We start from the raw sequence: 25,460 nt of genomic DNA, 5'->3' as shown, positions 1-25,460 counted from the left end.
TCATTGCATAACAGCGAAGGTAATGTTGCCGACGACAGTGCCAATAAAGCGGCATTACTTCGCTAAAGAAGACGAATTGAGTATTCCAGAATTTCAATCAATAACTGCTGCGCCACGCGGGGTAGCCCCGCGGTCTGGGGGTCTTGTCACGGTCCGTGTGGCTGCCCCCGTCGGAGGTTCGAGTCCTCCCTCGGACATGGGTGTGTGTGTTGTCCAGAGCGTAAGTTACTTTAAGTTAGATTAAGTAGTTTGTATGCTTAGTGAGCGATAACCTCAGCAGTTTGGTCCCATAAGACCTTACCACAAATTTCCAAATTTTAACTGCTGCCAACATGAGTAACTTAAAAGGAGGTATCACCAGCGTATCAAAGCAGAGTAAAAAACTTATGAAGGCAAGTGCTCCGGTTCAGTCCGTATACCAGTTAGACTCCTTTCTGAGTACGCCGATATACCGTGATCAGCCAAAACATTATGATCACTGGTAACCGCGACGTTGAATGCCGCCTGGTGGCGTTGCGGGCATGTGACGCGGTAAAAAAAGTATTTTAGAGGAGCAGACACGGACAGGCATCTCCCTAGTTAAGATATGATCTGCAAATGGGGAAATCCACTGAGATAAGCGACACTGAAAAAATGGCTCTGAGCACTATGGGACTTAACATCTAAGGTCATCAGTCCCCTGGAACTCAGAACTACTTAAACCTAACTAACCTAAGGACATCACACATATCCATGCCCGAGGCAGGATTCGAACCTGCGACCGTAGCGGTCGCGCGGCTCCAGACTGAAGTGCCTAGACCCGTTCGGCCACAGCGGCCGCCCTTCATCGTTTTCATAGGTGTCCTTGGATATAAGTAATATAGGTTTCTTGAAATTACTGCAACCAATCGCCTTTTATTTTGTGGCTAAGTGTGTGAAGTGCAGTAAAATTAACGTCACTAGAAAACATTCATTATATTTTCCCGAATACTGACTACACCAAAGGCCAACCAACGGACAATAATAACTCTCCACGATTCCCACACTGCTGCAAACAATCAGTAAACGTGTACCATCTGGTGAGGAATCGCTAGGTGCTTCGGAACCGGTAATGGGATAAGAAAACTTTACTCATCACAGTCGCAGTGTTCCTCATACATAATAAATAAATGTTTTAGATGTAATACTTTGTTTGACCCTTCTCGAAATGTGAGCTTTAAGTATTTTAAGAGGACGCGACTTCTTGATGCACAACACCAGGCACTGGAGACTCATCAGCATGTCAGAGATGCTTACGAAACGATTCTGTGACGATAGCCACTGTTCTTCTTTGAGTCATCTCTTCTTTCTTCCTTATTTTCATCTGGCAAGTCCCTCAGACTGCTGAACAATACTCAAAAATAGGCATACAAAGGTTTCGTAAGCTACCTCATTTGTGGGTGGCTGGCGTTTCTTAAAACTTTACCACTGAATAACAGCGGGCCTTTTATCGTTCCTGCATCTAGTCGTAGGTGGTCATTTCAGTTTACATCATTCTGGGCGCATTCTCGACTAAATTTACCCCTACGGTTCGTGGCGACGATCTGCATACTAGCGGCAGAGAGGGCGTTGTCGGCGCGTTTCCTGTGAGTCTGTTGTTGGCCTCTATCTATCGTCGCGACACCTCTTTGCCGCATGGTGTGTGGGTGCCAGCTTACGCCAACACTATGGTTGAGTCGGCTGCCTGTCCTCATGCCTAGCACTGATATTTTGGCTGCCTTTGTGCATGTTGATTCTGTTTTCCAGGGTTTCCACTTTCACATACACAGAAAGCCTCATAGAGAGCTCTACAAATTTCCACCAGGTCATATATCCGTACTGCAGATAGTAACAACACCATAATACTACAGGTGGGTATGCCCGAAACTTTTTACGCCCTTCCGCTTTCTCTCCATTAAGAACTAAGTCTGGAACTCAATGATAGGCTAGTGGCTCGATGAATATTTTACTAATGAATCCAGTACAATATACTAGACGACGAATGTCCAACAGGAAAGGAGGTAACATCGTCTGCGTCACAAGAAAGTTTACAAGTGGGCTAGTGCCTTTGGAGATTCGACTGCCAGTGCAAGCAGCAGCTCTTATTCTGTTTCTTGCGCCTTTTGCCCCGCATCGGCATCGTTATTAAGGAATTTTGCAAGGTTAATTTTAAAGGGCGCCCGGATGCCCTTCTTAATGCTATCCCATTATCTCACCGAACGGTAATGTGCTCCCCAATTGTCTGCATGTAGTCTTGTTCATGTGAAAGTGAGTGATAGTTTTTCGAAATGTTTGCGAATCGTGTAACCGAAGCAAGACTTTGGCGTAAGCCCGGTATTCAACTAGTGAAATGCGGGAAGCTTCCCCTTGATATGATGGCTATCCTGGCAGGTGCAAGTACTATCTATAAACCATGATTTAGTAACATTATGCCTTGTTAAAAATAAATACCTGACGTGATAAACAATTTCGTAACGCAAGTTTGATTTGTAAAAGAATAGCAGATTAACTCAGTAGCTTCAACTTACAAAATAACACGCAACTAATAATAAGTATGCATATGCCGTAAAACTGAACTCCAAGCACTGTTTAAAATCACTCATAAGATCGAACAAAATTACGAGAGGATAATAGTGAGTCTGACTTCATCTCCTCTCCTGACTGGTTGAAATATTACATGTGCATATTACTTGATTGACTCTCGCCTACGCTGACGCAAGCAGGAATCCAGTGGTGCTAGTGGGGTCTGAATTGGATCGTGCAACACGGCGGTGTGTAACCTAATTATTTCGATGTACTGCGAGACCCTAAGAAAACTTAAAGCGCGATTTTGAAGAGTTAGTTCTGACATGGAGCACCCTTTCCTTCAGCATGACAATGTCTGACCACAAACGAACGCCGCGACATCTGCAACAATCTGACGCCTTGGGTTCACTGTGATCGATCACCCTCCATAGATTCCCAACTTTTCCCAATCCCATGTTCATACCTTTCTAAAACTTAAACATCTCCATCTAGGACTGCGTTTTGATAGTGATAGAGCGATGAAGGCAGAGGTTTTGGTTCCATCAAGGAAGTCAGTCATTCTATAGTGACGCTATCAAAATGGTTCAAATGGCTCTGAGCACTATGGAGCTTAACTTCTGAGGTCATCAATCTCCTAGAACTTAGAACTACTTAAACCTAGCTCACCTAAGGACATCACACACATCCATGCCAGAGGCAGGATTCGAACCTGCGACCGTAGCGGTCGCGCGGTTCCAGACTGTAGCACCTACAACCGCTCGGCCACTCGGGCATGCTGACGCCATCAGCTACCTGGTTTTTTGCTGGAAAAAGTTTTTCGTCCGTAGCGTGACTATGTTGAGAAATAAACATACAGACGTGAAGAATAAAGATATAGAATGTTAATAAAGTTTATTTAAAAAGCTTTAAGGTATAGAAAATTAGAAGGAATTACTTTTCAGCACATCCTTGAATATATCTAGTTTTATTTCACGATGACATTCTCTACACGTTTTAGGCGCAGATTGTATGTTGAACCATTCATGAACATTCCCTTAGTCAGAGTCGCTTATGTCCGTGTATTTCCACATCGTCTCTAAAATGACGTCGGTAGAGCACTATCCCGCTAAGGAGAAGGTCTGAGTTCTGAACCTTGCTCCAGCACACAGTTTTAACCTGCTAGAAAGTTTCAAACCAGCGTTCACTCAGTTGCAGGGTGAAGATTGATTCTGGGAGTTATCTCCCAGGTTTTTGCATTCATGAGATATATTGAGTTCTCAACATTCACTGTAAATAAAAAGGAGACTAATGTGTCGCCCGCTGCTGAACGAATGCAGTACTTTTGTCTCCGATAGTATTGGAGCAAATGATTTTCTAATGATCCACACTTAATTCGGCTGCGATCTGGCTCACAGCCTAACGCTGATCTCTGCGTATGACTCCGCCGAGGTATCGTGAAATCGGTTTTTCGGTTGGCCGACGTGGCCGAGCGGTTCTAGGCGCTACAGCCTGGAACCACGCGACCGCTACGATCGCAGGTTCGAATCCTGCCTCGGGCATGGATGTGTGTGGTGTCCTTAGGTTAGTTAGGTTTAAGTAGTTCTAAGTTCTAGGGGACTGATGACCCCAGAAGTTAAGTACCATAGTGCTCAGAGCCGGTTGAACCGGTCGGTTTTTCAAACACTTGAGGCCGTCCTGTGTGACTATTTAGACGTGTGTAAACATTTCCACCGCGAAGTATACGATCCACCCGAGATACTGTAACGGCAACTGTTTATGGTGTAATATCCGATATATTAGGTCTACAACTTTGCTTCCGTCGTTTTGCAATAGACGGCAGTAGTGGAAAGTAGTGTTGCAAGTCGTTTGTCGTCAGTGTCTTACAGTAAGCTTAGTCATTTGAGAACATAACGCCATCAAAACATCAGTCGATTTTTGATTGCATCACAGTTATTCTCAGCTGAATACGTCAACTTATGAGACCAATCCTCGTCATCTGCGGGAGGCCTTAATTTTCTACTTTGATATGAGGATATCTGTTGCTCAGGCTCATAAAAAGCCGGTTTAGACCTATGATGAGACGCCTGTTAATGACAGAACTTCGCAGAAAATGGTTTCCAAACTTGAAGAATGGTAATTTTGACGTTGAAGACCGGCATGGTTGTGAAAGAGAGAAAACTTTCGATGCCACTGCAACCGACGGGAACAATCACAGGAGATCGTTACTATCGAAAGCAATTGATGTGTTCGAGCCGAGCACTGAAAGACAAACGGCCACACTACAGCGATAGACATGAAAAAATGACTTTGCAGCATGACAGTGCACGATCCCATGTTGAAAATCCCGTCAAAACATACTTGGAAACGTTGAAATGGGAAGTTCTATCCCATCCGCTGTATTCTCCAGATATTCCTCCCTCTGTCTGACACTTTTCTCGATCTATGAAACATGACCTAGCTTATTAGCACTTGCGGTCGTATGAGCAAGTGCAAAATTGGACCGATTCATGGCTCCCCTAGAAAGTTGCCCAGTTTATACACTGCGGGATTCGTATGTTGCCCTAAAGCTAGGAGAAATCGGTGGCCAACGATGGCCAAAACTTTGAATCATAAATGTTTTGTAAGTTTTTCACAATAAAGTCTCGAACGTCGAGAAAAAATGGCGGAAGCAAAGTTGTAGACTTAGTAATACGACCAACATGTCTACCACCTATTATCATCCCACATTCAAAGTCGGTTAACTCGTACCATACACCCACCTTTACTACATATATATCTCTAATAGGTCGCTCATACACTTATGTCCCAAAACATAACGATCACTGCCCACCGCGACACAGAATACTGACTGCTGGCGTTGCGGGCACGTGCAAGGTAAGGAAAGTACGAGGCGTGTTTTTTAAGTAAGTACCGTCTTGAAATTTAAAAAAAAAAGACGTGTTAAGGTACCTCAATAATTTTATTTTTACATGAAAGCCTGTACTTTAATCCACGCACTGACGTCATTATAGTCCGATTCTTCCTTGTTTACGTTATGTACTGAGTGTTTAAGATGCCTCCGATAATCGTGAGTCCCGCCGACTGTGAAGTTGAGCAAGGGCATCGTTTTGCTGCAAGACAATGCCGATCCGCATGTGGTGAATCAGACCAAAGATCTCATCACATCTTTTCGATGGGGAAACTCTAGATCATCCTACGTACAGCCTCAATCTTGCGCCCAGTGAATAACCATCTGTTCCTGCACTTGAAGAAACACCTTGACGGTCAGCGTCTTCAAGACGATGACGAAGTCAAAACAGTGGCGATGCAGTGGTTAACAAGTCAGGGGGCAGACTTCTATGAGGAGAGTATTCAAAAACTGGTACAGCGTTATGACAAGTGCCTCAATATTGACGGAAATTATGTAGAAAAGTAGATTAAGGTACAGGCTTTCATGTAAAAATAAAATTATTGAGATATCTTAGCACGTCTTTTTTAATTTCAAAACTGTAATTACTTAAAAAAACACGCCTCGTATTTAAGTGGAGCAGAGACGGAAGGGAATAGTTTTACCGACGATATGATCCAAAACGGGGAAAGCAACTGACATAAACATCTTTGTCCAAGGGCAGATTTTCATGGCCCGGCGCCTGAGAATGAGCATATCTGAACGGCGAAGCTCGTAGTTGTTCGCGTGCAACTGCGGCGAGCACCAATGAAAAGTGATTGACAGATGGTGAAAGCGCTAGCAGGCGACAATGTGTTGGACGCCACGCCTCATCATAGAACGAGGAAGTCGGAGGCTTGCCTGCTCTGTAAAACTGGATAGACGCTATCTGTGTCATACCTGACGACAGAGTACAATACTGCAGCAGGTACTAGTGTTTCGAATCACACTGTTAAGCACACATGGCTCAAAATGAGGCAACGCTGTAGACGACCTCTATGCTTCCCCATGTTGATTCAACGGCATCCCCAACTAAGACTGCCGTGGGCACAGTATCATCGAAACTGGACGGTGGAACAAAGGAAACGTGTCAACTGTTTGCATGAATCATGTTTCCTGTTTCACCAGGTCGATGGTCGTATCCGACTATGGTTCATCCAGGAGAACGGCTGCTCGACACAAGTACCCCGCCACAGACGCAGGCTGGCGGGGGCAGTACTGTGGTATGTGGGACATGCATCCGGAATTCCGTAGGGTCTGTAGTAGTAATCTAAATCACTAGGATGACTTTGGATTACGTGAACGTTACTGGAGACCACCTGCATCTTTTCATGCTTGATATCTTCCACGACAACGATGTTAAATTCCATCAGAGGTTACAAGGCACAATCGTTTTACAGTGGTTTGAAAAGCATGATAGTCAACGCACACTGATGTGAGAGTTTCCAAATTCGCCTGACGTGAATGCTATAGGACTCATCTAGGACACTATCGGACGCCAGCACCGCGCCCAAAAGCCACTGGCCCGTAACTTAGGGAACTGTGCTTAGACATCTGATGCCACATACTTCTGGTAACCTACAACGGACTTTACAGGTCCATGGCACAGAGAACCGGTGTTGTATTGCACTGGACTATTAAGTAGGTGGTCGTAATGTTTTGGCTTCTCACTGTATATCTTGCTCACACACGCGCCATGCGCCAAATCTAGACACACCAGTCCGGTGTCACACACTGTACATCTTCAGATCGGACAACATCTACCGTGGCTTTAGGTCACTCTGCAAACTCACAGTGCGTAAGTACCTTGCGAAACCCTGTACATTTCAAGCACTCGTACATACGATCATCGAGAGGAAATCGTCAAAAGTATTTCTGATAAGGACGTAGTTAAATATATAAACAGTATTTTTCTGATTGACAGTTATTTTTTGGAAAAAAGAGGTGGCATGTAAGCTACAATAGTTATTCACTCTCAGTTTAATCAACCTCTGTCCACAGATCCATCCAACGAAAGTGGAGCAGGAGAGTCGTACGGCGATAGTCTACGTCCAGCGTAGTGCTTCACGCAAATACTGTGGCCGTGACGCAGGCTGCTATTGATTTCTGGTCGGCGGCAGAGACAGCTGCGAGGAGCTCCAGTCTAGGATGCGAGCACTCTCTGATGACGAGGAACTTTGAGGCAATACATCTCATTCCGTTATATGAAATGCCTCACACTTGCAAATATGAGCAACCGTTAGCTTTTTAATGGAATGCCAATGATAATTTGAGCCCAATCGGTACTCGAACCCGGATTTCCCTCTCATTGCAAGCGGTCACCTTACAATTATGCTAGCCGAGTAGGCCTGACAGCCAAATCCCAACTTCCATATGTCGTCCACTATGTGTCTAAAACCTGCACAACTACATCCATTATGTACACTACTGGCCATTAAAATTGCTACACCACGAAGATGCTACAGACGCGAAACTTAACCGATAGGAAGAAGATGCTGTGATTTGCAAGTGATTAGCTTTTCAGAGCATTCACAAAAGGTTGGCGCCGGGGGCGACACCTACAACGTGCTGACGTGAGGAAAGTTTCCAACTGATTTCTCAAACACAAACAGCAGTTGACCGACGTTGCCTGGTGAAACGTTGTTGTGATGTCACATGTAAGGAGGAGAAATGCGTACCATCACGTTTCCGACTTTGATAAAGATCGAATTGTAGCCTATCGCGATTGCGGTTTATCGTATCGCGACATTGCTGCTCGTTGTTGGTCGAGATCCAATGACTGTTAGCAGAATATGGATAGGTGGGTTCAAGAGGGTACTACGGAACGCCGTGCTGGATACCAACGGCCTCGTATCACTAGCATTCGAGATGACAGGCTTCTTATCCGCATAGTTGTAACGAATCGTGCAGCCACGTCTCGATCCCTGAGTCAACAGATCGGGACGTTTGCAAGACAACAACCATCTGCACGAACAGTTCGACGACGTTTGCAGCAACATGGACTATCAGCTCGGGCACCATGGCTGCGGTTATCTTGACGCTGCATCATAGACAGGAGCGCCTTCGATGGCGCAAGAATGGCAAAACGTCATTTTTTCGGATGAATCGAGGTTCTGTTTACAGCATCATGATGATCGCATCCGTGTCTGGCGACATCGCGGTGAACGCACTTTGGAAGCGTGTATTCGTCGTCGCCATACTGGCTTATCACCCGGCGTGATGGTATGGGGTGCCATTGGTTACACGTCTCGGTCACCTCTTGTTCGCACTGACGGCACTTTGAACAGTGGACGTTACATTTCAGATGTGTTACGACCCGTGGCTCTACCCTTCATTCGATCCCTGCGAAACCCTACATTTCAGCAGGATAATGCTCGACCGCATGTTGCAGGCGCTGTACGGGCCTTTCTGGATACAGAAAATGTTCGACTGCTGCCCTGGACAGCACATTCTCCAGATATTTCACCAACTGGAAACGTCTGGTCAATGGTGGCCGAACAACTGGCTCGTCACAATACGCCAGTCACTACTCTTGATGAACTGTGGTATCGTGTTGAAGATGCTTGGGCAGCTGTACCTGTACACGTCATCCAAGCTCTGTTTGACTCAATGCCCAGGCGTATCAAGGCCGTTATTACGGCCAAAGGTGGTTGTTCTGGGTAGTGATTTCTCAGGATCTAAGCACTCAAACTGAGTGAAAATATAATCACATGTCAGTCCTAGTATAATATATTTGTCCAATGAATACCCGTTTGTCATCTGCATTTCTTCTTGGTGGAGCAATTTTAATGGCCAGTAGTGTATATTCCCGTACAGGGAAGACATTTTAAATGAAAGTCGTTTGGCCGGTGTCGGTGAATAAAACCGTTATTGCAGTGCATGTGTTCTTCAGGAAGACCATGCAAGGTCCCTTCGGGCATGAATGCATGTCCGAAGGAACATTTCATCGTGTTTCTGAACACAGGCACTGAAATATCGTATTCTTCTTCCTTTGCCGGATAAATACACTGAAGAGAAAAATAGACTGGTACAGCTGCCTAATATCGTGTAAGGCCCCCGCGAGCACGCACAAGTGCCGCAACGTGACGTGGCATGGACTCGGCTAATGTCTGAAGTAGTGTTGGAGGGAACTGACACCATGAATTCTGCAGGGCTGTCCATAAATCCATAAGAGTACAAGCGGGTGGACATCTCTTCTGAACAGCACGTTGCAAGGCATTCCAGGTATGCACAATAATGTTAATGTCTGGGGAGTTTGGTTGCCAGCGTTAGTTTTAAACTCAGTAGAGTGTTTCTGGAGCCACTCTGTAGTTATAGTGGACGTGTGGGATGTCGCATTGTCCAGCTGGAATTACCCAAGTACGTCGTAACGCACAATGGATGTGAATGGATGCAGGTGATCAGACAGGATGCGTACGTACGTGTCACCTGTCAGAGTCGTGTCTAGACGTATCAGTGGTTCCATATCACTCCAACTGCACACGCCCCATACCATTACAGACCCTCCACCAGCTTGAACAGTCGTCTGTTGTCATGCAGGGTCCGTGGATTCATGAGGTTGTCTCCATACTCGTACACGTCCATCAGCTCCATACAATTTGAAACGAGACTCGCCTGACTAGGCAACATGTTTCCAGTCATCAACAGGCCAATGTCGGTGTTGGCGGGCCAAGGAGAGGCGTAAAGCTTTGAGTCGTGCGGTCATCAACGGTACACGAGTGGGCCTTCGGCTACGAAAGCCCATATCGATGATGTTTCTTTGCATGGTTCACACACTGACACTTGTTGATGCCACATCATTGAAATTTCCAGAAATTTGCGGAAGGATTGCACTTCTGTCACTCTCAACGATTCTCTTCAGTCGTCGTTAGTCCCGTTGTTGCAGGATCTTTTTCCGGCCGCAGCGATGTCGGAGATTTGATGTTTTACCGGATTCCTGATTTTCCCGGTACACTCGTGAAAAGGTGTTACGAGAAAATCCCCACTTCATTGCTATCTCGGAGATTCTGTCCCATCGCTCGTTCAGCGACTGTAACACCTCGTTCAAACTCACTGAAATCTTGATAACCTGCCATTGTAGCATCAGTAACCGATCTAACAACTGCACCAGACACTTGTTGTCTTATGTAAGCGTTACCGACCGCAATGCTGAATTCTGCCTGTTCAAATTTCTCTGTATTTGAATACGCAACCCTATAAGAGTTTCTTTGGCGGTACGGTACGAGGTTGTCACCACTAGGTTTCCAACTGTCTGTCTTTGAGTTGAATACTATCGCCAAATTGTGTGTTATTGACTGTGGCTAGGCCGGCCAGGGTGGCCGAGCGGTTGTTGGCGCTACAGTCTGGAACCGCGCGACCGCTACGGTCGCAGGTTCGAATCCTGCCTCGGGTATGGATGTGTGTGATGTCCTTAGGTTAGTTAGGTTTGAGTAGTTCTAAGTTCTAGGGGACTGATGACCTCAAATGTTTAAGTCCCATAGTGGTCAGAGCTATTGGACCACGTCACGGAGGATCTGTGGGAAGAATGTTAGTGTGTCCGTTCTTTCCAAGAGAATTATTTTTTTGATTTTGCGCTGGACTGAAACTGTCCACACTATGGTTCTATGGAACGATCAGAGTATCTAATCCCTGATAATCTGGAGACATGCATAACAGGGCTTGATTGTTAAGTGCGAAGCAGACTATTTTACCAGAGTTCAGGTTTATATTAAAATAAAGATAAAAGACAAAACCATGGAGTGTCAGTAATTGAGTTCATCAGTATATATTGAATCCAGACGAAGACGTGAGCGTAAAACAGTAAACGGAGAATTACTTATGCAAACATACGCACATAAAGAAGTTTTGTAGCATCCCGGTTTCCAGAACTCCTGACGACAGACGTTGACTGTGGATATTGTATCACAGTCCCTTTCATTGTTCAGAGATGTCACTAAACCCACCCAACAATGTAAACAACCAAGCATGAGCAGCGCCTATTACACGGAGGAAATCCGACAGCCCATCAGTTCCAGTCATTCCACCAGGAAGGAGGTACACGGCTCGTGTTGTCTGTAGTTCAACCATGCCTAGACGGTCAATACCGTGGTTCGATCACGTCGGCATTGTTTCTTTGTGCCAGGAAGGTCTCTCAACGAGGGAAGGATCCAGGCGTGTGGGAGTGAACCAAAGCGACGTTGTTCGCACATAGAGGAGGTACAGAGAGACAGGAACTGTCGATGACATGCCTCGCTCAGCCCGCCGAAGTGCTATTACTGCAGTGGATGACCCCTACCTACGGATTATGGCTCGGAGGAATCCTGATAGTAACACTTTTCGTACAGCCACAGGACGTCGCGTTACGACTCAAACTGTGCGCAGTAGGTTGCATGATGCGCGACTTCACTCCCGACATCCATGGCGAGGTTCATCTTTGCAACCACGACACCAAGCAGCGCGGTATAGATGGGCCCAACAACGTGCCGAATGGTCCACTCAGGATTGGCATCACGTTTTCTTCACCGGTGAGTGTCGCATCTGCATTCAACCAGACAATCGTCAGAGACGTGTTTGGAGGCAAGCCGGTCAGGCTGAACGCCTTAGACACACTGTCCAGCGAGTATAGCAAGATGGAGGTTCCCTGATGTTTTGGGGTGGCATTATGTGGGGCCGACGTACGCCGCTGGTTGTCGTGGAAGGCGCCGTAACGGCTGTACGATACGTGAATGTCATTCTTCGATCGGTAGTGCAACCATATCGGCAGCATACTGGCGAGACATTCGTCTTCATGGATGACAATTCGCCCCCCCCCCCCATCATTCACATCTTGTGAATGACTTCCTTCAGGATAACGACATCGCTAGACTAGAGAGGCCAGCATGTTTTCCAGATATGAATACTATCGAACATGCCTGGGAGAGATTGAATTTATGGACGACGTGACTCACGAACCACTCTGAGGGATCTACGCCGAATCGCCGTTGATGAGTGGGACTATCTGGACCAACAGTGCCTTCATGAACTTGTGGATAGTATACCACGGCGAATACAGGCATGCATCAGTGCAAGAGGACGTGCTACTGGGTATTAGAGGTACCGGTGTGTACAGCAACCTGGACCACCACCTCTGAAGGTCTCGCAGTATGATGGTACAACATGAAATGTGCGATTTTCATGAGCACTAAAAAGGGCGGAAATAATGTTTATGTTGATCTCTATTCCAATTTTCTGCACAGGTACCGAAACTCTCGAAACTGAGGTGATGCAAAACTTTTTTAGATATATGTAGGGTGAGGTCCGGTGACTTTGAGAGAACAGCTTTTGTCACATGATGGCTAAGATGATGTGACATTGACGTTTGGCATCTCTCTGCTCGGCTCCTTCCGTCGAGGGTTCGAGTCCTCCCTCGGGCATGGATGTGTGTATTATCCTTAGCGTAAGTTTTAAGTTAGACTAAGTAGTGCGTAAGCTTAGGGACCGATGACCTCAGCAGTTTGGTGCCATAAGACCTTAGCACAAATTTCCAAAATTTCCAAAATTCTCTGCTCAAAACGTAGTCATAATCTTCATTTTCAGTATAGGTCATACAGTGACTGTTAAGGTTAGCTTTTTTCCCTTCATATATCACGGTCTTTTCTCTATTTTCGTTTTAAACTTTTCAGTTCTATAGGGACTTTTAATGGAGGTTTCCACTGTTGGCGTTCATTCAATATTCTGCTATTTTTCGATTTATTTTGTGCGATTGCTATAAAATGTTCTGTTCCAGCATCAACATTTTTCATTCTGCCTGACGTATTACATCGATTAGTAGCTATCAAAATTTAGCAATGCCAATAGTACCTGTTTAAATGCAATGATGTAGTTTTTTACAGCAGTGTCAGAGCAGTAACCATCTTGAAAATATTCAGACGTGTCTTTTTACGTGTTTTATTGTTTAGATGCTTACCGGTTTCCTCGCAATCCTCTTAAGCTCCCATATCGTGAACATAAGAGACACAATATTCAAGCTGATCATTATGTTTCATTTGTGCTTATGTTTTTATAATGACAATTTTACTTCAAAAATGATTTTTGCTCAGTGACACTATTACCTATTCGTGAGCCGATATTTTCACACCATATTTGTGACATGCGTTGTGTTCCTATTTCAAAGTCATTTTCTCCTCAGAATACCAATGTGAAGTTGCCAAAATAAGTAACTGATTTGTGCGTATAAAATTGATTCAACTGTATCCATATAATAATTACATAATCTTTTCTGTAGAATCAGACATCTACCTGTATTTCAAAAGGAGAGGATAAATTGCATGTTTGTCTCAGACCTTCCTTTACCAATATTAGTTCTGCTAACTTGCCACCAACATCAACCACAATTGCTTTATTTACGTAAATAATGTTAACTTGAAAATGAGAGGCTACGGCTATTGTTGATGCTTCATGATGTCCCATTTTCCTATGATTTTCTTAAAGCCTTTCTCGACATCAGCGAACGATGAATGTGTTTCTAAGTTGGCTCTTTATTTTTTTCACATGTTAAAGCAAAAACAAGTATTGCATTGCACGGGAACGCGTTTCCCTGGAATCCATTTTTGTCCTCAGTGATTAAATATTCAACTACAATTAGCTTATCCGACGAACTGGGCAGATCATTTGGTGTCATTCCTCATATACAGGCGTAACAATTTCCTTACTCGCCTGATATTCGCGAGAAAAAGAAGGAAAAAATACAATAACAGAACACACATTCGTGAAATCTGTAAATGTTGCGCAGACAACTGATTTGTTCTGCACTGCGTACACACGAATGCGTAATTCTGTCCGAGTTTCTGATCATTATTTTGTCAAAGTTCATACGTAAATCGGAATGATCCCCAGGATGCACTATTTTATATTACATCTAGTTCCCGAAACTGACACTAACAAGTCAATAAATGGATTGTGTGCGTCATTAATTGATGTCTTCTGTTTCAGGCGTTGGTTACTAGGAAGAAGACTTGACGTGTATGAATTCCTATTGATCCGGCGTAGTCGCTTCCCATCAGTGCAGGAAGACATCAAGGTCCTATTGTCTGGCGCAATGGTGAGTGAAAGGTTTAATTTTCTTTCGCCATATGTTGGAATGTTAGCAGGAAGATACTTCACTGACATAGTAACATAGAGTAATCTTTGATTTTCGCTATTATCGTCTGAGTGTTAAGAAAATTACCCCTCCAATCAAATAGTGCACAAAGGAAAAGACACTGATTATAGAAGTGAGAACCTACCTTGTCCAATCACGTTGTGACTACCTGTCAAAAGGCTGAAAATCCACCTTTTGGAGCGCGGACTGCTGCGAAACGTGTAGAAATAGTCAGCGAGGTTCTGGAAAGAAACGACAGGGATGTGGAGCCATACAGACTCTAGGGCACTGGCAGCTGCGCTAATTTTCTCGGTTGAGGTGCCATGGCGCAAAAAGCCCGATCGACATGGTCCCGCATATTCCCGATTGTGTTTTAATCTGAGAATTTGGTGGCCAGGGAGTACGGTAACTCATCTTGCTGCTCTTTGCACCTCGCATGTAGTCTGAAAGCTGTGTGACACTTTGAATTGTCTTGCTGGTAGATGCGATGATGTCGGGGGGCAATAAATTACATGTAGGGGTCACCACGGTCACCAAGAATGGATCACAATGACGAGATCACCCAGGGAATCTCCTCCGCCCTGTGGCCTCCGGACGATTGTTGCAGGGTGTTTTGCTTTCAGATGCTTCACGCCGTACATGCCAATGGTCATTTCTGCAGTGGAGCATAAAACGTGATTAATATGCAGAGGTCACCTGTCGCCACTCAGTGGATGTCCCGTTGTGGTACTGGCATGCAAATTCTAGCCTTCGTTGCTGATGGACCGCAGTCAGCATGGGTGCATGATCCAGGCACCTGTTACGCAGGCCGACACACAGAAACATGTGCTGAAAGGTTGTTGGGGAGACACTGTTGGTAGCCCCTTGGTGCATCTGGGAGGCGATGGCCACATTAATGTGCCTGTATCGTGTACTTCATTACCCACATCTCCTTGAGCTCCACCAGTACACACCTCTGAAGCTGTCGTTCATCCTTGTCTTGAATGGCCTGTGCTGCACCACAGTTGCCCCGGCGCCTGTTTTGGATAGCGCCATTTTGCCATGTGCCGTATGCTTTAACTACGGCAACACGCGAACAGTTTCGGAGCTTAGCCGTTTCGGAAATACTTCCGCCCTTAGCCCGAAAACCAATGATGATGCTCTTCTGGACGTCTGATAAGTCGCTCTGTTTCAAAATTATGACAACGACTGCACTGCTTCCCGCGTCCCTAAGACACGCTTTATATACTTTCCACTGCTTGTGCTGTCATCTGGCGTCTGTGTATGGTTATTACACGTTGACATCGAACGTAGGCGATAGCTACGTTAATGTGCCTGTATCATGTACTTCACTACACACATCTCCTTGAGCTCCACTTGACTATTTTGTGTATGAGGACAAAAGGAAAATATATGTATATTTCTGCACTTCTTTTCCCCTGAGCCTGTGAAGAAGCCCCATCGTTGTTGCCTTCTGGCGCAGGAAGACATCCGCAGTAAGCTGCTCATCCAAATTGAACTGGTGGAGCAACTTCAAGAAACAGTTGCATACTGATATCCAACGACAGACAATTCCTACCACACTGGGAGGGACGTATACATGGTTTAAGGAAGGTAATTTGTGTGAGAGAGTCACACACTCTTCCATAAACAAGTGTGTACTGATGGAAATTAAATCTTTCTATGTCGGCTTTAACTAAATTATTCTCTGTCGGATAAAATCTGTTCAGTTTTCAAGCCGAGTCATTTCAGTCACAATCCTCTACCTTTTGACAGCCGTCCACACATTCATTAGGAGTTTCAAAAATGTTCAAATGTGTGTGAAATCTTATGGGACTTTACTGATGTCCTCAGTCCCTAAGCTTACACAATACTTAACCTAAATTATCCTGAGGACAAACACACACACCCATGCCCGAGGGATGACTCGAACCTCCACCGGGACCAGCCGTACAGTCCATGACTGCAGCGAAATAGAACGCTCGGCTAATCCCGCGCGGCATTAGGAGTTCACTGACTACTGTGGCTAGCCATTCAGCCAAGAGATCATTGCTGAGCTATTTTTTTCCACATTGTGGTGGAGCTTAAAACTATGGTCGTTTATCTCATCTACCGGTCGTCCTCTATTTACTTAACGCGTGACTTATCTTGATTCTCTTTGTTTTCGTGTGCTCTGGTAGTTGCCGGCAGTTGGAATGCGCAGCAGGTAGGGCCAACGGGTACTGATCTGCTGTTTACCGCTGCGCCTGGATGGGAATGTTCAGTGAAATGGTATCTCTAGTGCGGTTAAAGGCTGTCATAGATGCAGTTTCTCGTCACATTGAGAATCGTTTACAACCTGGAACGTAAGCAGTACGCAACTAACAAATGCTTCCCTGTCATTTAGAAATTAAAATGTTTCATTCAGTGGTTTATTTATTATTTCTCTTCCACATGTCCTTATAAAGGATCCCACAAAGTTTCATTCCCTGCAGTAACTCGTTCTTCATGGGGGTCCTCGCAGGTAGCGATCTATTAATTATAACCATCCCGTATCGTGCCCAGTGAAACTAATGTTTAAGATAACGCATGTTGTTTTCGACCGCGGCACTGGTGTACCCCGACTGCAACTGGTGATAGTAAGGCCAGGCGAAGAGGGTCTGTGTCTTGTCTGTCTTGTCTAGGCTGTATACCACACGGTTACTGGTGGGTAAGGATAGTTCGTCTAATCGTCGTTGTTGTTGACGTTGGAGCATGTGGTGGCTCTTACTTTTACTCAGGAGGAGAGCCATACGATCAGCATATAGATCCAACTGACAGTCCGTGAACTGTGGCACGTCACTTGTGAAGAGGACATGTAACATCGGTCCCAGTACAGCGCGGGTGTCGCTTCGTGTAGATACTACCGATCCAGTGCGGTTGCGGAAGGAGCGCCCCTAGAGTACCATGGCACAGTGTGGCAATCATTTCTTACACTACAAGTTCCGTAAGAGGGAAGTACCAGTAGTTCATCACAACATTACTAGACAATGTAGTCTCTTTACTGTAATATGAGGCCACTGTTATTTCTTTCTTGTTTCCAAAAGGAAGTTTATTGTGAACAAAACAATTTCGGAAGAAGAAATTTGAAGTCAATGACCAATTTCCGATTAAAAGTGCACATTTTGAAACTATAAATACTGGCAGAAATAACTGTTTTATCAGATTTTGTCAGTATAAGCGTTAATTTTATGGAGTCCCAGTTGTCCATCTCGTGTCTTCGTGTTCTCCATACCTGACACATTATTTCATAAATAACATGATGTTTCAGAATGTAAAATGAGGGTCATGGCAACGTAGTATTTTCTTTCACATGTTTTCTGCTAAAAGTTCGTTGACGTGATCATTTTCCGCTGCAAGTATATAAATATTCCTTTTAGAAAATCAAAAGCCCTTATCATATTGCAATATTGGATTTTCTTCCCAGAGGCGTTTCGCCTCTTACGTTAAAGGCATCTTCATTATTCTTTTTTGAAACATACTTATCTGTCCTTTAATGTAAATATGAAACGCCTCTAAAGGTAAATACTTTACCGCAGCAAGAAAAAGGCGTTTTAATTTATAAAACGAATGTTTTTGATTGATCTTCTCATGAAGTAACCATAATGCGCAGTCAGCTGTTATCTGAACCATAGCATAATGCTTTTTGAACTACCATAACATGGTTATTCTCCAAGGCTTCAAGCAGAAAGTGTGCAGCGTCATTTCATGTTTATGTAAGAAACTTTCTGGCTTCCCATGTAGTGACTGATAGCTCGGTAACCTATGACACACTTCACTATTAATATGTGCACTGGGCGATGATGGTATAAAAGGATCTGCGGCTCTGAATGAACCTCAGTGGTTGCTGTGTTGAAATATTTGTATACTGAGCCCAGTGCTTTGCCGCTCATAAGAATATTTTCTTAAAAGTGTGGACGCTTAATTTTTTGTCATATGGGTAGGAAACGAGGAACTGGGGAAAGTAGTTTACAGTCAATTAATTTCTAGAGATGATTGTCAAAATCTGCTTATTGAGAAATGTTAAATCTAAAAGTTAAAAACAGCACATTACAAAATAAAAATGTCCTTCACTGTTTAAAGTTATGGTTCAAATGGCTCTGAGCACAATGGGACTTAACATCTGAGGTCATCAATCCCGTTTAAAGTTAATCACACATATTTAATGTGTTATTCTTCAGTTTCTGCACACTGTATTTCATCAATGATAAAACTTCCTGACCTTGCAAATTCCAATTTTCTCTAGATTTCACATTAAATTGTAAGTTTTTCCATAACTGGAATGGGTGATTAGATGATTTATAATGGGTGAAGTTTCCACGGAGATCAGAATTAGACGGTAGGGCCGGAGACATAGTTAATGCGGGGGGCATTTCTAATTTCAATGTATGTGGGAATTGATTTCGGACTCCAACTCTTACTCATATTCGTCCTCACAGTTGAATATTTTATGCTTACTACTCAGATATTCTGCAATTGCTAAAATGTTACTCTTGCTGAGCAAAAGTATTTTCCTACCTTTATTAACACTCCTTGTAACACACGTAATCATTGATGAATATCGCAGCCCTATGGCTACCAAAACTCTCCTCTTCCTAACAGAATTATATATGTTCGAGTCTTTTTCTTGCTAGGAGGTCGAAGACGTTTCCTCACGAGTCAATTTTCTAAGTATCTGCTCAAAGTAATTTTCATAAAGCTATTGTAAACCATCTTACACGAATTCATGTCTCTAACAACATTTTTAATCGCGTGACTGTCACATTCTACATTGGTAAAGTGAATTATTCCATTATTAGAATAGCACGATCGAGAAACTCTCAGGATGTACGGCATGTTCTGTATTACTCTTCTGCTATTACAGTTCCCGGCACAAGTAGTCCATGAAAACATCCGATTACCATGATTGACCAACCTTTGATACTTAAATGCGTCCAGATTATTTCTCATGCTGAATCTGTGATAACCTCACTTGTCTTGTTGCATGAGCTTCAAGCAAGCCTTCGCAGCCAGCTGGGTGACATGCCGGCAGCCACTGACATAACTCTGCAGTTGGGCTCTGCTATACTGCTGATACAGCACCTTGCATCGTGGCATTCTTCTGTCCTCGGTGACTGACTAGGCTGTTGCAGTAACACAAAGTGGCATTTCCATAGTCTACCACACGATGGGCGTTTACTTCTTGTCATAACACAACTGACTGCCACTAGTTTAAGTGTTCCCAGCTCGGCCAGAAACAGCATCCATTTGGCGTCATGCATTCATTCGACCGGCGCAGCTCTGCGCCAGTCATCGAACGAACATAGGACTAAGCTACTCTAGCCTCATCGAACAGCATCATTAACTAGCGGAAGTTGCTGATCTACAAGTGACCAACTAGCATCGATGGCTCCAGGGTTCCAACAGGATGCACAGATGCGAGGACACCCAGAGCGTGCCATCACTTGACACTCCAGTTAGTCTCAAATGGTATTGGGTTCGGCGTGTAGCCTGCGCAGTTTCAACCAGCGAGTCAGTTCGATGGCCCTCTGCCTGGCTTGGCCTTACTCCAGCAAGTCCGCAAGACCTCTTGGATGAGCTTGGTCGCTGCCTGCCACTAACTGCCGTTGCCTCAGCACACGTCACCCTCTGTCGTCTAGCCATAATAGGTACCTGGGTCAATGAAGTTGGAGTACTCTATAGAAGGCGAAAATGTTCCTGTTGACTAATCGTTCTTTGCTCCCTCTTCGCCACAGTACCGTCGAACCTATTCCACAACTACCGCACACGCAACACTGCAGCAAAAACCATTCAGCCTGTAACGTAGAAGTCAGGAGAGGCTACTATTTGCGTCTAACCTGTCTTTGTGAAATATATTTTAGTCTGAATTTAGAACATCGTCGCTATTCACTTCGAGTTTCAGTTAACATTTTCTTATTAATCAAATGCGTGCACTTTGATCTGCAGAAATTCATACCATTTCTGCGACGTTACCATGAATGCTACTTCAGTTTGCTTTTCTATTCCCCATCTGCACGGACAAACGCTCTGAGTGTAATGTGGCTGATCTAGCTCCGATTTCGGCAGGCAGTTCATTACTAACCCGAAAGATGGTTCTGTTAACCAAATAAACTGCCATGTTCACGCCACATATACTTTGCTGTAAGAGTAGCTACTTTCTTTGTTTCATGCACACCTCACGGATTGAGAGAAGCCACAAAGTTCTGGATCCTAAAATGCGAAATTCGCATCCGAGATGGTCGCAGATTCATCCGAGCCTTGGATTTACTACTACCAACAGGCTTCACTTCAGAGCAGGGCGACCGACTCTGGATACGATGCTGCAAGCAGTTAACTGCTCTTGCAACCTGCATGCAATGCTAGCTGCCTTCACCAACCCAACCAAACGCCTAAGTGAATAGAACTCAGGCATTAAGCATCACTCGTGCCAACACGAGCTTCAGTTTGCAGCTGTGAGCAACCCAGTGTTTTCAATAGCCATCAGCAGAGCCTCTACCACATCTCGGACGAGACGTCTCAGCAAACATAACGAGTGTACACTTGTCTCCATTCCCGACTTGTTGCTACTCCCATTAGCGGCAGTATTACCCACCTAACGTCGGTGCTGACGATTACCAACCTGCTCATCCTCTGTGCTGCTTGTACTTGTCAGGAAAACTAGCTACTGGCCCAACAGACGAAACATCCCTTACTGACTCAGGTATGTTACCAATACTAGGCATCACCTTGTAACTGTTGCTGAGGTTTAAGAGGACAGCCGTGTAGCCAGATCCACTTAACCATATTCAAAGATTTGGAGGTCAGTACGCCCATGCAATATTATGCCTCCTGTGAGGTAATGGGCGAATTATGGCGCCCTGAAAATATTCTAAGTTCGGCGTTGGTGTGGCCGAGCTGCCTCGCGGTGGGTAACGGCCCGGCAGCAACCACGTTGTAGCTTAGCAACCGCGTGATGCCGCACAACGGCCGGTCCAGCCGCGTTGCTGGGAATTCCATGGTGACTCTGGGTTGGTGAAGGAGACTCTCTGGAAGTGCCAAAGATGGCGGACTTTGTGAAACCTCAATGGCAGATATTTGACAGTTTGTATAGAAATTAATAGTAGCCAGATGAATCGTGATAGCTCAAAGAGACACATCTACATTACCATTATTTGCACGGCGATTCTGATGGTGTAATCAGATTTTCAATATCTTTATTAGTTTAAAGTTTAGTATCTGACAATAAATTACACAAGTAACACCCAGCAACGAATTTCCAAAATCTAAACGGATATTCAGATTTTGTCGATCGACGTGTCTTTAGAAAGCTATTAGTGTAAACCTAAATTGGTATACATTACAGGCATGTAACTTGAATAGTACATGAGTTATTGGAGGTCAAAGTGGTCGATAACTATCGATCGCGTCAGGCCATAAGTACTCCACAGTGACAAGAAAAACCGTAGCAGCATGTTTATAAATATATTTATTCGTCTATGCCTTTGTTTATATCCGATATAGACTACTCACGAAGAAATTGGTGAATTCTTTACTGTGTTTTAGAAAACACAGAGACATAGGCTATTGACTTACTTTTGATATATGTTTATTTAATTGCTATGTATTTAATAATGTGTGTTATAGCGTGTTTATGGTCCAACCATAGGAATATTTATTTAATTTCAAGTTATTTAAATGTTAATCCAGTATTTCGTATGTGTTTCATTATGTTTGTGTGGGTGCGTTAGCTTGAAGACATGGCGCGAGTGCTCTAGCCAATCACAGCGCTCGTTAATGGGGAGACTGGATGAAAGTGGGAGGTGCTGGAGTACGGCGCAGGACATGGAGAGGGCGGCACATGACATAGGGAGTCTTGGACAGTACGGAGCGACGGACGCACAGTCGCGGGAATGACTTGGACAGTGGAGCAATTTACGCTTGGTTGCAAATATTTCGGAGTGCGTACTTGTGCCCTAGTGTGATTTCCATGGCTTCTGTAGTGAAGACATAGCGTGCGTTTAGAAGTGAATATCTCACGAGGTATGTCGTTGTTGTTCATAACTAATTATGTGCAGTAGGAATCTATTGTTTCCGTGTTATTTAACTTATATTTTATATAGTTGCTGGGTCATTGACATCAATAAGTTTTGCACAAATATACCGCATTCTCAAAAGTAATTCTACTATCGTACTCATCATTAAAAGTCGTTAAAATAGTACCTGCAGATTCTATTTAGTTGCAGTCTTTCATTTATAAATTTCTATATTAATTTTCAATTGCCGAGTGACAGGAACCTTCGACCATTCAATTCATATGTGTATTCATACTGTATACTGGCTTGTAATGCGGCAACTACACGACGAAACCAGCCAAAACGTTTAATATTGTCACTGAGTCGGAGGATACGTAGTTGAGGGCCATCAGACCACCGTCTTTTCATTTCCTTTTTAGAAATCCCGCACTCCCCACACTATAACACCTGATCAACGAAAACGATGTTCGATAATGTCCCAGGGGGTTCCCACCCCCCGCCATTTGAATGTGCCTAATGCACACAGCACTGTAACATGACCGTACACTCACAGCTCATGGCTATTTTTGACACTATACACCATCAATGTTAGTCTCTTGGGGAGTGGTTTCAGCGCTGGAATCGTTTTTGTGGATATTAGGTGATCGGGTCGGACAGCGTGGGTACAGGAGCTTTTGTAACGAATGGACTGGCCTACTGGTTTCCCCGACTTAATTCCAATCGAGAACGCGCAGGATGTGCTGGGGATACGTATTGCAGCACGCACACGTGCACCGACGACAATCCAGTCGTTCTGGTATAGAAACGGAACATCCTACCACAAGAAATCCATACCAACTTTGTGATCAGCTTGGGGGTACATTGCACAGCATGCACTCCAGTCTGGTGATCACGCACACCATTAAGATCTACGTCCCGCCTTTGGCAATGTCCAGGGAACCCCCAGGAAATGCGCCGACTTCAGTGGACGTACAGTCTTTGAATAAAGGTGTCGACATATACAAGTACCTGAGTACTCTGCAATGTTCACTCAAGTGCTTGGCAGAGGGTTTATCGAACCACATTCATACTATTTGTCTACCGGTCTCCTCTCCAGCAGCGTGTGGAAAAAATGTTCACACAAATCTTTCCATACGAGCTTTGATTTATTCTGTGATGAAACTCATTTTTCCCTGTGTAGGCTGACGGCAGTAAAATATTTTCTCATTTTGATGAAAAAGTTCTTGATTGAAATTTCGTGACATCTCGCCGAACGAAAAACGCAGTTTTAATTATTGGGATGCATGCCTAGCGATTTTACTCAGCGGTAGATTCAACCTAAAGATATTGACGTGTGGCAGCGGGCCAGAGAGCACGGATCGGGGCGTTTGGTGAGGTTTAAGGGGAGCCGGCGAGCGAGCTGGAGTGAATTGGTCTCAATTGAACGCACGCTGCTGAAGGCAAGCATTAGAATCACGTGTTGTGTACACGCCCATAGTGGCAACACAGCGTGAACGGAGACGGGTGGCTGCTGTCAACCAAAGAATGCGGCAGAGTGCAGGAGTGTTTTGGTGCAGGGCTTGTGGTGGCGGCTGCGATACGGCTTCGATTACGCCTTGCCTGTGGAACTAAGGTGAGCATTCCCGCGAACGTGAATGAGTCTAAGCTATGTTGTCCCACGCTTGCGTTAACTGCTGAAATAGTGACTGATTTGAACGGGGTTCCTATGTTAAACATAGTTGTATGGAAAAGATCATTCGTTAAAGTCGCCTTCTGTGGTACTCAACTGTGTTTTTTTCTGATATAGTATTCTGTATGATCTCCTGAAATTGTTATACAGTGTGCTTTGATACTGGCAGTTGCAAAAGGCTACTTAAAACGTTCTGTTCACTGTGTGTTAACTAATTGGAAATCAGGCGTGCTATGTGTAAGCACGGTTGGTTACTCGTGTGGAAAGATCAGGTTTCCACTTCAGATTGTTCTGTTATCCAATCTGTTTTGTCTTTTTCGAAAACACATCAGAGCTTTGTGTTGCCATTTGTTTTCCCTTATTTAATCGAAGCCGTGATATTTAACAAGTGTGTTCAAAGTGCTTATGAAGACCTTGATGTATTCCGGTCGTTATTCTTGAAGAAAGTATAAAAGCTTAATAGTAAAAAGTAATTTTTCCTCCATGTTATCACGGCCGTGTTTATTCAGAATGTAAACTGTACTTAAGATTTTCTTATTTGAATGCTCTTCCCGTCCGTTGCAGCTTAAAGGATACTCCAGTCTTACCTCCGTTAGGTTGAGTGTTCGGTATTGGCCGGTCAGAGGCGTTTTCCTTGAAGTTTTATTTAGTTATCCGTCAGAAAGCCAGCATTTTCATGCTGTCTTTTACTTCCTTCTAAATATGTAATCAGTCTTTAGAAGTCAGTTGCAGCCGTCCTTGCTTAATGAAAGCTTGTACATTTATAGGCTTAGACAGACAGCTCGTCCCGGCCGTTCTTTCAGCAAAAATAACCCTCGTCTCCTATTGAAATTAATAGCCTATTAAAGCTTTTTGCATGACGGCCATTATTCTGAAGAAACTGTTCTCAACGGTTCCGGACGTTGCTCTATTAAGCTGAACGAAACTTTATTTTTCAAATAACTAAATTTGCTCAGCTGCGTTTGAGTCGGCCATGGCAAACCTGCCTATTTCAACTTTCTTGTTCATTTTACTGTCGATCAGCCCAGGCCCTTCGAGATAAAAGGAAAGTTGCACGCAAATAATATGCAAAGTCTACGGTTTGTTATTACTAGGAAGGACATACCTCTTACATGTAACGTTTGCTTTCATATGAAAGATGTTTCAGAAAATCTATGGGTTACCACTTGGACCACGCTGTCCAAGCAAACCCGCTCTAAGGTTAAGTACCACCCATCCCCTTCCCCTCCTGGGTGTGTGACGGATTGCCACCCCAAC

General features: G+C 44.3%; 1 protein-coding gene across 10 annotated transcripts in view; it reads left to right on the top strand.

Annotated features, from left to right (window-relative positions):
• Positions 1 to 25,460, top strand: part of LOC126299303 (uncharacterized) — a 230,989-nt gene that overhangs the window by 100,385 nt on the left and 105,144 nt on the right. For 8 of the 10 annotated variants that reach the window (XR_007552778.1, XR_007552779.1, XR_007552777.1 and 5 more), the window contains exon 2: positions 14,378 to 14,486. The gene's annotated coding sequence lies outside the window, so the exon portion shown is untranslated. Of the gene's footprint in view, positions 1 to 14,377; positions 14,487 to 22,349; positions 22,542 to 24,061; positions 24,147 to 25,460 lie in introns of those variants that run through there. The other 2 variants (XR_007552780.1, XM_049991104.1) reach the window with 2 other exon arrangements.

This window comes from Schistocerca gregaria, chromosome X, assembly GCF_023897955.1.
Source record: "Schistocerca gregaria isolate iqSchGreg1 chromosome X, iqSchGreg1.2, whole genome shotgun sequence".
In the NCBI taxonomy this organism is placed as follows: domain Eukaryota; kingdom Metazoa; phylum Arthropoda; class Insecta; order Orthoptera; family Acrididae; genus Schistocerca; species Schistocerca gregaria.
This window is presented reverse-complemented; position numbering and strand designations above follow the sequence as displayed.